The sequence below is a fragment of the Nicotiana tabacum genome, chromosome 19 (assembly GCF_000715075.1).
Source record: "Nicotiana tabacum cultivar K326 chromosome 19, ASM71507v2, whole genome shotgun sequence".
NCBI lineage: Eukaryota > Viridiplantae > Streptophyta > Magnoliopsida > Solanales > Solanaceae > Nicotiana > Nicotiana tabacum.
Genome location: NC_134098.1, coordinates 87,750,970 through 87,764,285, shown reverse-complemented (window position 1 = coordinate 87,764,285; position 13,316 = coordinate 87,750,970).

Sequence of the window (13,316 nt, the reverse complement as noted above, 5' to 3'; positions counted from 1 at the left end):
GCGTATTTATTTTGGGACTACGGGACGGTATCCTGGGAGATCCTCTGCACTACATATTTATTTTGGGACTACGGGACGGTATCCCGGGAGATCCCTCTGTACTGCATATTTATTTTGGGACTACAAGGCGGTTCCTCAGGGGTTCTCCCTGCACATTTACTTTTGAGACTACGAGGCGGTTCCTCGGGAGTTCTCCCTGCATATTTACTTTTGAGACTACGAGGCGGTTCCTCGGGAGTTCTCCCTGCATATTTACTTTTGAGACTACGAGGCGGTTCCTCGGGAGTTCTCCCTACACATTTACTTTTGAGACTACGAGGTGGTTCCTCGGGAGTTCTCCCTGCATATTTACTTTTGAGACTACGAGGCGGTACCTCAAGAGTTCTCCTTGTATATTTACTTTTGAGACTACGAGACGGTATCTCGGGAGCGCCCCTATTGTTATATCATTATGCGGTGTTGTTATTGCTTTGTGAATACTTGTTGTTGTCTTCTCCATTTTACTTCATGTTTATTATAGCATCTGTCTTATTATTATATACCATTAGGGCCTGGACCTGACCTCGTCACTACTCTACCGAGGTTAGGCTTGACATTTACTGGGTACCATTGTGGTATACTCATGCTACTCTTCTGCACATGTTTTGTGTGCAGATCCAAGTATTTCTTATCAGCCCCGCCGCTACTAGCTGAGAGTGATTGCTGTTATACGGAGACTTCAAGGTATATTTGTCGCGTCCGCAGACCTCGGAGTCCCCCTCTATTCTCTCCTATGTCATTTACCTTCCTTACTATTTTTATTAGACTCTGTTGTATAGAGATACTAGTTTCCTCATGTAGCTTGTGACTTATGATGTTCCGGATTTTGGGAATACTGTGTATTATCAGAGTGTTGTTTATTGTAAATGCCAAGTGGTATTGTTATCAGTTATTTAGTTATCTGTTACAGTTAGATGTTAAGTTTTGTTTCTATTTTTGTTATTTCCACATCTTTGTTAGGCTTACCTAGTTGTAGAGACTAGGTGTAGTCACGTTATCTTATGGAGGGAGAATTAGGTCGTGACAGACATTGTCTCGGATTGCCTATCCCTGACCAAGGTAGAAAAGAAGCCTAATGAAAGTTTTAGGGAATACGGGTTCAGATGGAGGGAACAAGATGTCTGGGTCAATCCAACAATGGAAGAAGACGAGATGGTCAAGTACTTTATTCAAGCTCTAGATCCTACTTACCTTGGCCACTTAATCTCAGCCATAGGTAAGCCTTTTAACAACGTGGTAAAGATGGGAGAAATGGTGGAAGGGGGACTCAACTCAAGCAAAATCATGAGCAACTCCGCTATAAAAGCAACCACACAAGTAATTCAGAATGGCACACGAAGCTTGTTGGGTAAGAAGAAAATGGATGATATTGCTATGGTTGTTTCGGGACCATGGCGTGGCCCAAGGGGTCCACCTCACCAATACACTCAGCCTCGGCCCCAACCTCGAGCCTACACCCAAGCTCCATATAATCCATCCTAGCATTATTTCACACCACAAGACCCACAATACTCAGTCACACCACCCTAATACCATGTTCACCATGCACAATCATATGCTCAACCCCCTCCTTACCCGCAATGGAATGCACCAACTCCACAAAACTCTTATCCACACCCACAACCCTATCGAAACCTTACTGGTCCAAACTTTTGACCTGGGCTTGAGTATAAAAGAGAAAGGTAGCAGCGGAAAGAGACCTTCACCCCTCTGGGGGAGTCCTATGCCAGTTTGTTTCAAAGGTTGAGGCAATTGGACGTGTTGAGGCCGATTGAGGCAAAGATACCAAATCCGCCCCCAAAGAACCTTGATTATTCTCTGAGGTGCGCATATTGTTCTGATTCCCCGGGGAACGACTTAGAGAAGTGTTGGCATTTGAAAAGAGCAATCCAAGAGCTTATTGATACAAATCAAATTGTGGTACAGATCTCGGATGCGCCAAACATCAACCAAAATCCTTTGCCATCTCATATAGAGGCGCACATGATTGAAATGGTTCGTAAGGATGGGGAGTATGGGAATTCTACCAAGCCTGTCCCACACATGTCTAAGTCTTTGGTCAAGTCAGGGGTTGCAAAACGCTCAATATCATCAGTCTTGAAACAAGTAATTAAAGGCGGTGAAGAGCTGATCAATACCTCCCAATGTCTAATTTGTTGTGGTTGATATGGTTGAAATTGGGGAAGGTTCTAGCAACACAGACGTGCAGCCTGTTGGACCGAATGCGAAGCTTAGCAATTGGGAAGCTACTCCTCTCCCCACCCGGGAGGAGTTTTGATAGTTTGCTTTGTTTTTCTTTCTTTTGTCTGGGTTATGCCAGGGTTGTAACCCAGATTTTATTTTTTTCTTGTTTTGACGTTCAAACCTTTCTATCCTTTTGTTTTCAAGGAAATGCAGTGTCCCATTTTTCGTTATTCCTAATGTGTATTTTTTTTTTCTTTTTTTCTCTTTTGTACAGTTATTTTTATGCTGGTTCTAATGACATGACATGCATGAGGAATTTTCAGCCAGATCTTAAAAGCCAGTCTAACCTTGAAATAATGATCCAAGAAGTTGAATGTGATGAAGATGCATCATTTGAGAAAATAGAGGTTGAGATCCCATCCCTCCGAGTTATTGTAGAAGTTGAAATTGATAATGATGAGTGGGTGAGAAAAGATTGGCAGCAAAATATCATGGTCAACTTTATCAAGAGAAAATGGCTAGAGCGTACAATAAGAAGGTGTGTCGCAGGAAATTGAACAGGGCCAACTAGTCTTGAAGCGCACCCGTCCACATCAAGCTGAAGCTAAAGCCAAGTTTGCCTCCAACTGGCAAGGGTCGTCCGTTGTGACAAGAATGTTGCCCAATGATGCTTGATACTTGACAGACATAGAGGGCAGAGTTGCGGATATGGCCATTAATGCTGATATCGTTAAGAGATACTATGTATGACTTCTTTGCCTTATCTTCTATTGTATGTCTTGTACATGGCATTTCTAAAGTTTGGTATGACGAAGGTGTTTTATTCAGCTACCCAAACACTTTTATCCTTTGCTACCCCTTTTGAGCCTTAATGTATTTTTTTTCATACCCCTCTTTTGGAATCAGAAAATGGAGTTAGAAAATAGAAAAAAGAGAAAAGAAAAGAAAAGAAAAAAAAAAGAAAGAAAAACAAAAGAAAAAAAAAGAAAAAAAGAGAAAGAAATAAAAAAAAATGAATAGCGGTTTGAACTACGTTCGACCTGATTCCTTTTAAGGATACGCAGGCAGCCTTACTCTAAGGTTCGGTCCCATCAAATAAAAATCCAAAATTCCCCAGATTCAAAAGAAACTGGGGCAGAAATTTTAGTTTTACAAAAGATCTGATTCCAAAAGTTGTAATTTTGAACCCTTTCATCTTAAATTATCTAGTGCCTTCATGCCACCCTTTTCTTTCTGACCCTGTCCAAAAGCCTACACTATGGTTCAAAGAAACACCTTCCGATCAATCTTTGAGGATGCCAAGTCAAGCGAGATAAAGGTATGATTTACATTGTGGGTAACACTTTGATTATGGGCACAAGGAAAAATAAATAAAATGAGAGAGTCTTATTGGTGAAAATCCCCGCGGGCACAGTAAGGCGATGGTGAGCCGAGAGAAAGTTTAAAATGAGAGACTCTTATTGGTGAAAACCCTCGCGGGCACCGTAAGGTGACGGTGAGTTGAGAGATGAACAAATGAGAGAGGTTTGTTAGTGAAAACCCTTCGGGGCACTACAAGTCGAATGAGGTTCATGACTTTACAGAGAAATTGGATCATTGAAAGCCCGGTTTTTGAAGTATGAAGACATGACATGAACTGAAATTGTGATTGGTTGGACGAATTTAGGCCGATCAATCGAAATGCATGTCATGATCATTGGAGCAAGTTGCTTCACTCAGATAAGTCTCTTTTCCTATCTCATCCGAATAAGACATCCTCATTCAGACCTTTTTTTTTGTTTCTTTTGCCAAAAATCACTTCACTTTGTTCTTTTGGTTATATTTCTTTGTATTTCTTCCAAGTCAATTTTGTTAAGGCAAGCAAGAAAGGACTTCAAAGCCTATTATCGGCTTCTTGATTGCACAAGGCAAAGTTTGGCCGAGCACATCATAAATAAGATGATTCAGAAGGAGGAATGTGGTGCTAACTGAAGTTCAGGTAATCAAGTGAATATTGAATTTTGAGAAAATACAAAGGCTCAACAATTGTATGCATGAAAATGCAACAAGTGAGTGAAAGAGATTCGGGTCATCCAGAGGTTTTTGTGGTCAAGGTTCGATCAGAAGGTCAAACAATTCCTTGTTAGCCCGAAGCAGCTAATCAGAATGAAGCATGGCAGCAACAGAAGCAGACACCTTCAGCAACGATGCCACAAACTAACCACCATATTTTCATATTCACAAAATTTCCTTTGATTGAAACAGGGGAAGGAAAATTTGGTCGTTCGCGAGGATCTTCCATGAGGAAAGCATGGTTCAAAGGCAAGAAATTTTTGTCCATTCTGCAGGGATCCTCCATGAGGAAAGCATAGTTCAAAAAATTTATTTTGTTTTGTCTATTTTGTTGTGATTGCAGGCACTCACCTAGAAAACGAGGGAATTCATTTCAGAGTTATTTCAATTTCAAGTGAATAACAGGTACCCACCTGGGAAACGAGAGAATTCATTTCAAAATTTATTTCAGATTTCAAGTCAGTAGCAGGCACCCACCTGGAGAACGAGGGAATTCATTTCAGAGTTACTTCAGATTTCAAGTCATTAACAGGCTCCCACCTGGAGATTGAGGGAATTCATTTCAAGTTTCAAGTTATTAACAGGCGCCCACCTGGAGAACGAGGGAATTCATTTCAAGTTTCAAGTTAGCAGGCGCCCACCTGGAGAATGAGGGAATTTATTACAAGTTCAAGTCATTAGCAGGCGCCCACCTGGAGAATGAGGGAACTCATTTCAAGCTAAAGTCTTAGGCAAGGAAAATTTGGTCGTTCGCGAGGATCTTCCATGAGGAAAGCATGGTTCAAGGGCAAGAAATTTTTGTCCATTCTGTAGGGATCCTCCATGAGGAAAGCATAGTTCAGAAAATTTATTTTGTTTTGTCTATTTTGTTGTGATTGCAGGCACCCACCTGGAAAACGAGAGAATTCATTTCAGAGTTATTTCAATTTCAAGTGAATAACAGGCACCCACCTGTGGAACGAGGGAATTCATTTCAAAATTTATTTCAGATTTCAAGTAAGTAGCAGGCGCCTACCTGGAGAACGAGGGAATTCATTTCAGAGTTACTTCAGATTTCAAGTCATTAACAGGCTCCCACCTGGAGAATGAGGGAATTCATTTCAAGTTTCAAGTTAGTAACAGGCGCTCACTTGGAGAACGAGGGAATTCATTTCAAGTTTCAAGTTAGCAGGCGCCCACCTGGAGAATGAGGGAATTTATTTCAAGTTCAAGTCATTAGCAGGCGCCCACCTGGAGAATGGGAGAATTTATTTCAAGTTAAAGTCATTAGCAGGCGCCCACCTGGAGAATGAGAGAATTCATTTCAAGTTAAGTCAGTGGCAGGCGCCCACCTGGAGAATGAGGAAATGCATTTCAAGTGCAAGTCAGTGGCAGGCACCCGCTTGGAGAACGAGGGAATTCATTTCAGAGTTACTTCAAATTTCAAGTCAGTAGCAGGCGCCCACCTGGAGAACGAGGGAATTCATTTCAAAGTTACTTCAAATTTCAAGTTAGTAGCAGGCGCCCACCTGGAGAGTGAGGGAATCCATTTTAAGTGAAAGTCAGTGGCAGGCACCCACCTGGAGAACGAGAGAATTCATTTTAGAGTTATTTCAATTTTCAAGTCAATAGCAGGCACCCACTTGGAGAACGAGGGAATTCATTTCAAAATTCATTTCGAGTTGAAGTTATTAGCAGGCGCCCACCTGGAGAACGAGGGTATTCATTTCAGAATTCATTGCAAGTTCAAGTCAGTAGTAGGCGCCCACCTAGAGAATGAGGGAATCCATTTCAAGTGCAAGTCAGTGGCAGGCACCCACCTAAAGAACGAGGGTATTTATTTCAAGAGTTTCAAGTTATTAGCAGGTGCCCACCTAGATAATGAAGGAATATTATTTCAAGTGTCAAGTCAATAGCAGGCACCCACCTGGAGAACGAGGGTATTCATTTCAAAATTCATTTCAAGTTCAAGTTATTAGCAGGCGCCCACCTGAAGAATGAGGGAATTCATTTCAAGTTTAAGTCAGTGGCAGGCGCCCAACTGGAGAACGAAAGTATTCATTTCATAATTCATTGCAAGTTCAAGTCAGTAGGCGCCCATCTGGAGAATGATGGAATCTATTTCAAGGGCAAGTCAGTGACAGGCACTCACCTGGAGAACGAAAATATTTATTTCAAGCGTTTCAAGTCATTAGCAGGCGCCCACCTAGAGAATGAGGGAATTCATTTCAAGTTCAAGTCATTAGCAGGCCTACCTGGAGAACGAGGTATTCATTTCAGAATTCATTTCAAGTTCAAGTCAGTAGCAGGCGCCCTCCTGGAGAATGAAGGAATTCATTTTAGAGTTATTTCAATTTTCAAGTTAGTAGCAGGCGCCCACCTGGAGAACGGGAGAATTTTTTTCAGAGTTATTTCAAGTTTCAAGTAGGTAGCAGGCACCCACCTGGAGAATGAGGGAAGTCATTTCAGAATTCACTTCAAGTTCAAGTCATAGGCACCAGGAGCCTTCCTAAAGAACATGGTCAACTTTAAGTTTTCAAGTTCAAGTTAGAGAAGTATCATGAGCCCGCTTGAAGAATAGGGTCAACTTTCAGTTTTCAAGTTCAAGTTAGAGGCAGCAGGATCCCTCCTGAAGAATAGGGTTAACCTCCAGTCTTTTCAATTCAAATCAGAAGTAGCACAAGCCGCCTGAAGAACAAGGTTTGCAAGCTCAAGTCTACTCCAAGTTCAAGTTTATTTCAAGTGCAAGCAGCAGGATGCTCGCCTGAAGAACATGGTCAATTTCCAGTTTTCTTCAAATTCAAGTCAGCAGGATGCCCACCTGAAGAATAAAGTGAATTTTCAGTTTCATGTTGAAGGATCAAGCGGAGATTCGAGGAAGATTCAAGACAAGAAGTAGATAGGATCTTGTATGTTTCTTTTATTTTGCTGTAATTTTTGCTTTCAATTTATGATGTAAATGGCAGGGACCACGGACCGGAGCCTCGACGGAACCTCACTCGACTCTCCAACTCACCATTCCATTATTCTCCTTGAACTACACGCGACTTGATTCCCTTATAACCCGTGATATGTAGGTTGCCCAAAATCAGGACTCGGTTGCACTCTTGCCTTTTATTTCGTTTCCCTTTAAATAATGATTTGGTCAAAAATTAGTCACATGGCTCACCTTGTCTTTGCCTGAAAACTCTTCATGTTTTCACGCAAAGAAGGGCATGCTGTGAGCACCAAATTTTTGACCATATTTAATTCTTTTCATCACTTTTTAGCATTTAAATATCTTTTAAGTTTAATTTTGATATTTTAGCTTTATTTCACCTTTATAGGTTTTATTTATGAAAATTAAAAATCAAAAAAAAATATATGTTCTTGATTTTAAAATATTTAGCTAGTATTTTTTTTACACTCTTAAAAGAAAAGAAAAAATATTAATTAAAGCAAGAGCCAATGAGTCATTTTCATGTGGCAAGATTCTTCCTTATCTTTAGTAACTAACTCACATGCTCTCCCTCAAAACTCACATCCACATACACACTCTTTTTCTTGGTCACCAATTAATCCATATACCTACACCTATATATCTTCAACTCACACAACACATAAAAAGGGGGGCGACATTTGAGAGCGGAGAAGAATGAGAAACAAAAAGGCTGGAAAGAAAACTCCTAAACTAAAAAAACACAGCAATTTAATACCTTGAATACACCATAGCTTCTGCCTGTAGAAAACCCAGTTGAAACTTCACCCAAAGTACCACTGTTCTCCTGTTGAATCACTCCAAACCTAGCTGAAAATAGTACCAAAAATCATCCGTCTTCCTCATCGAGACTCCACCCAAAAACCAGTAGAATAAACGTCACTTAAACCTAGTGAAATCCAACCACCAATTTGTCGTCTTCATCAATCCTTAAGCTCAGAAACATAGCCATGAAACAACACCAAAATACCACCAAAATTCCGGCTAAAAACTCCATGAAAACATGTTGAAAATCAGTCGAGACAAGAAACAAAAACGCAACCCTTTTGCACAAAAAAAATCAGCAGCATCGAAAGGGGAGTCTCGAGGTCTTCGTTGAGGTCTTTCGCCGCCGGTTCCGTTTGTGGTCGCTGATGAAAGCTTTGACATGTGTTCTCGAGTTTGCTTAGCTCCTTTGTAATTCACCCTAGTTCATTTATACAAAAGGTCCGTCTCTATCTTATTTATTTGCTTTCACTATCATTAAAGCTTACAATATTAATGTTGGTTTGTTATTGGAATGCTATATTTCTTTATCACGTAGTTGATTTCATTTTATCTTTTTATTTAACTATTTATTCTGGTGATTGAACCTGCTATGCGTATCTATTTTGTTCACGCCTAAATCTGTGTCTAAATATGTGTATATAAGACATAAATTTTAAGCACTAATTTTGAAGTGTTGTTTGAAAATATAGATTTGATTCTTAAATTACTTAGCTTGACCAATGTTTGGAAGTTTTAATTGTTAAGTTAAGTTCATGATCGGTCAAAAGGTTTCATTAGATATAAATGTTTGGATTTTGGAATTTTGTTTTTAATATAAAAAGGATTTTGGTTTTAGCTAATAAGAAATAAAAGGATTTGGGCCGTTCGGTTGATTCTTATAAGACGGATTGGTCTTGGCTACACTTTTCATAAGTAATTGGGCTGAAGAAAAGGGTTTGAGGACTGCTTTAATAAGACAATTAGATTTGGGTTAGAGACAATCAGATCTTTGATATTTTGGACTGAAATAAATCATCTGTCAGGCCCACTTTCGTGATAATATGTTGCGGACCCATTTCCTCTTCAATAACAAGGCTAATCCACCTTTCATAAAAATTTTACTTTATTCCCTCCACCATAAATTCCATAATGTACGTCCCACAATAATTTCAAAGTAGGAAAAATAATCCATGAATACGTTAGAATGTTTTAAGCGTGCTCTTAATTAATTGAATCATCGTGATTATATATACGTCCGCGTGACATAATTACGATTTTCAAAATTAATATCAAGGTATGCGTTTGCGCAATTTTGGGCGAAACAATCTTAACAAATTAATAAAGCGTGCTTAATTGTGTACACATACGCGTGGCATGATTTTAAGCGCCCCAAATAAAATGGATTTACGCACATGTGATCCGTTTCAAAAATAAATCTATAACGCCATGATTAAAGCGGTAAAAGGTAAAAACGCACATAGGTTCTAAAATACGTAATTTAAACAATTTAATTAAGCCAGGTATGATTAAAGCGACCGTGCTAAAACCGCGAAATCCGGGAATGCCTAACACCTTCTCCCGGGTTAACAGAATTCCTTACCCGATATTCTGGTTTCGTAGACTTTAAAACAGAGTCAATTTTTTTCGATTTGAAATTTCAAAATAAACCGGTAACTTGGGACATCATAAATTATTCCAAGTGACGACTCTGAATTAAAATAAATAATTTAATTTTGATTAATATCACTTTAATTGGAAAAATATTTCTATCCCTCGAGAAAAAGGAGGTGTGACAGATTCAGAGGTAAACAACACGATGAGGAATAAAAGAAAGTTTCATCCATACTTACCCGTCCAAGAAAGATATTTGGTGCGCGCATTTTTAATTTGAAACAACAAGGCAATGTAACCGTTTATATAGTGATAGGAGATGGTTAACTAAAAGTGTCCTCCGTGTGAAATTGGTTTGGGTTTGGAACCCCAACAATAGATAAGAGGCTTAAATCTTAAAGCATATGATTATTTTATGTTTTGCTTTTGCTAGTATATTGGTGTCACCAAATAAATAATTTTATGGATAATTTCGTTGAAAGACATCAAAACAGTGAATGGGAAGTGAACATTTGTTTTATTGACGATTTATTTTTTAAACCGTTGGCTTGTGACTATTCACTATCCTCTTTTTTCAGCGTTATTCATGATCTTTACGTTTCAAATCCCTTCGCCTTCTACCCAAATTAAAGATAATTTGATTTAATATTACTCTACCACCAGTGGCACAAGCTCTTTATAGACAAGCTTTGGTTACAAAATCCTTAAGGCAGCCAATGATTAAACTAATTTTGAAGGAAAAGTTAGTTACACAATTGGAAAGACACAACTTTTTCGAGATTTTTTTTTTCTTCCTTAATTTTTTATAAGTAGGGTATTTAGATTATATAGAAGAGTATTTTGGTAATTCAAGTTTTTAGTTTTAGGTTTCCCATTTTTAATATAATATTGATTATGTTTTATATTGTATGAAATTTTGTTGGTTTATTACATTGTCACTTATCTTATTTCTAGGAGTTTAGGGTCAACCTCTTTATTCGCAAATTTCTAAAAAGATCAAAATGTTCAGATTTTTAATTTGTGTTAGTTTGAAGAAATTTTTGAAGAATCATGATAAAAGTATTTTTTGTTTTACTTGTTTGTTTGCAATATTAGATTACAGAAACACCAACAATATTCAAGATATTAGTACATAAAGTCATAAGAAATCACAAAAGACCTCTGAGAACTTCTGTGGGAAGAATTCTTAGTAAGCTAATTAAATATGATCAACATTCATTATTTTTAAAAAAACTTACACTTTTTAAATTTTTTATTTTATTACTCAAATATATTAGCTAATATTAATATTTATGTGATTTTTAAAAATGTACTTATCTGAAGTGCGTCCCCAGAGACTAAAAAAGTTTTGTGAAATTGAAATAATAAAAATATAAAATTAAAATAAATTTTTAAGTTGATTAATCACTTCTACGAGTAGAGTTTTTTTTTTTTTTTTTTTTGCTGAGTTGGCTAAATATAATAAACAATCATTATTTTTAGGAAATTATACTTTTTTCTTTAACTTTTATTTTTAACACCAATATAATTTCATATAATATTTATGTTATTTTTAAAAAAATGATAGTTATCAGATAGAGTTAAGGTCTAATTCGAATATTTGAAAACTAGCTCATGAGGAAATATTTAAAACGGAAAAGGGTCAAAAATATTTCTCTACTATGCGAAAAAGATCATATATACCCTCCGTTATACTATCTTTCTATAAAAGTCCCGACGTTATAGTACTGGCACAAAAATACCCTTCCTCCGTCGAGGCCTCTGCCATGTCCAACACGTGGCCTGATATTTTGCTAAGGTAGACGCCATGTGGCAATGCCACTCACTCCCCCAACCCCATTTACCCCCTCCCCGTAACCCTTCTCTCTGTAATTGCAAGAAAAATTCCTTTTTGATTCTTTTTTCCTTGGCCTTTCTTCTAACTCGGTATCAGTACCATCCAAGAAAATAATATATGTGTGCTACATATCCTTCAACAACAATATGTGAATCGTATTCAAATTCCTCTTTCGTTTCTTTTTGTTGTTCAGTTGTACATCCGATTAATATATCTGTTCTTCTGAATTCTTACTCGTTTGTAATTAAATAAAAATTCAATCTCTACTTTTATTCTTCCAGTAATTCTTGCTTAGTAGTCAATTTTGTTATTATATTTTATTCTTTCGGCTCGTGAATAGTGAGACTAGAACTCTGCGCCTAAATCGTGATGAATGCACTTGTGATTTGGATAAAGGGTTTTGTTGATTTGCCTAAAGCTTTAAGAACGGATAAGAAAGAAGTTGACATTAAGTCTGCAAAATTGTATTAATTGATTTTGGAATTTTTTTTTTTTTTTTTATTATTATTATTATCTTCTTTTAGTTTGATTATGTTTAAAGTAAATTTTTTTATCATAGAGCTGCTTAATATATTGTTGCAGATCGATGGCTTCGTCTACTTTAACTTGATACTGAGCCCCGGAAAGAGTTAAGTAAATAATTTTGCAATAAAATTATACTATGTGTGTTAGGCTATATGAACGATGTAAATAATATGAAATTCCTGTTATAGAGAGAAGGGGCAGCTTATGGAGGTTTGTAGTGGTGGGTTTAGAGTGGTGGTAATGATTATGATGGTTGGGTGATGTTAATGACAGTGATTGGGTGAAGGGGAAGGTGGTGGTGAAGGAAAAAGTGGGGGTTGGGGGTAAATGGGGTTAGGGCGGTGAAGTGACAATACATTTATCTCACCAAAATATCAGGCCGCGTGGGATGATGTTGGATATGGTGGAGGTCCTAATGGAGAAAGGGTATTTTTGCATCAGTTTTTTAATGTTGGAAGCTTTTGTGGACAGATATTATAACGGATGGTATATATGATCTTTTTCGGATAGTAAATATATATTTTTGACCCTTCTCCGTGTATATAAAAAGTATGATCTTAATTAATGTGAAAGTTAACACCATATCACATACGCAGGATAATGGACAAAATCATAACACGTGGGTTCGACACTGAATATAGTGAGTGAGGTATGAACTATCCAGTACCATATAAAAAGTAGAGAACACACAGCGTCAACTAATTTGGGTCTTGGACATAGATGTAATTTAAAAGATCGATGCTGTATAACAAGCTGTTGAAAAAGGCAATTAAGTGCAAACATGAACAAATTTGGAAATAAATTTTCTACAATTTGATATATAGAAAGATTAGTGAAGATGGAGCGTTATTCTCTTCAACGTGAATGAGATGGGACAAGTAAATAACAAAGCTTTGATTATTGAATTTGCTAGAAACTCTAAGATATCAAATTAGTTACGTTGCATATATCACTGCCCTTAATCAACTCATTAGACATATATATGCAAGTCCAACTTCCCTTTACTGCTTAGCTTACCGTTAACCCTCTGTCTCTTCGTTCATGCGCGCGCGCACCTTTCTCTTAAAGAATATACTACTATAATACGCTAATATTCTGAAAACATTATTCTGTATCTCCTCTCAAAAAAAATATCTGAGGTAAATTTTGGCGCCCACTAATTAGACATAATTTGTTGAATCTTGATCAATGAGCTGACTATTAATTTCTTGGTGTAAAAATACTGTAGCAGCTTGTTCGAAAGATATATAGTACAGTGGCCTACAGGGTTAAGAAAGATTATGTCAAAAAATGTCTAATCATATCCCTGAGCTTAATTTCCCCTTTTCCCATTCCACGTTACGCACGCAATGCAATTGAATATGC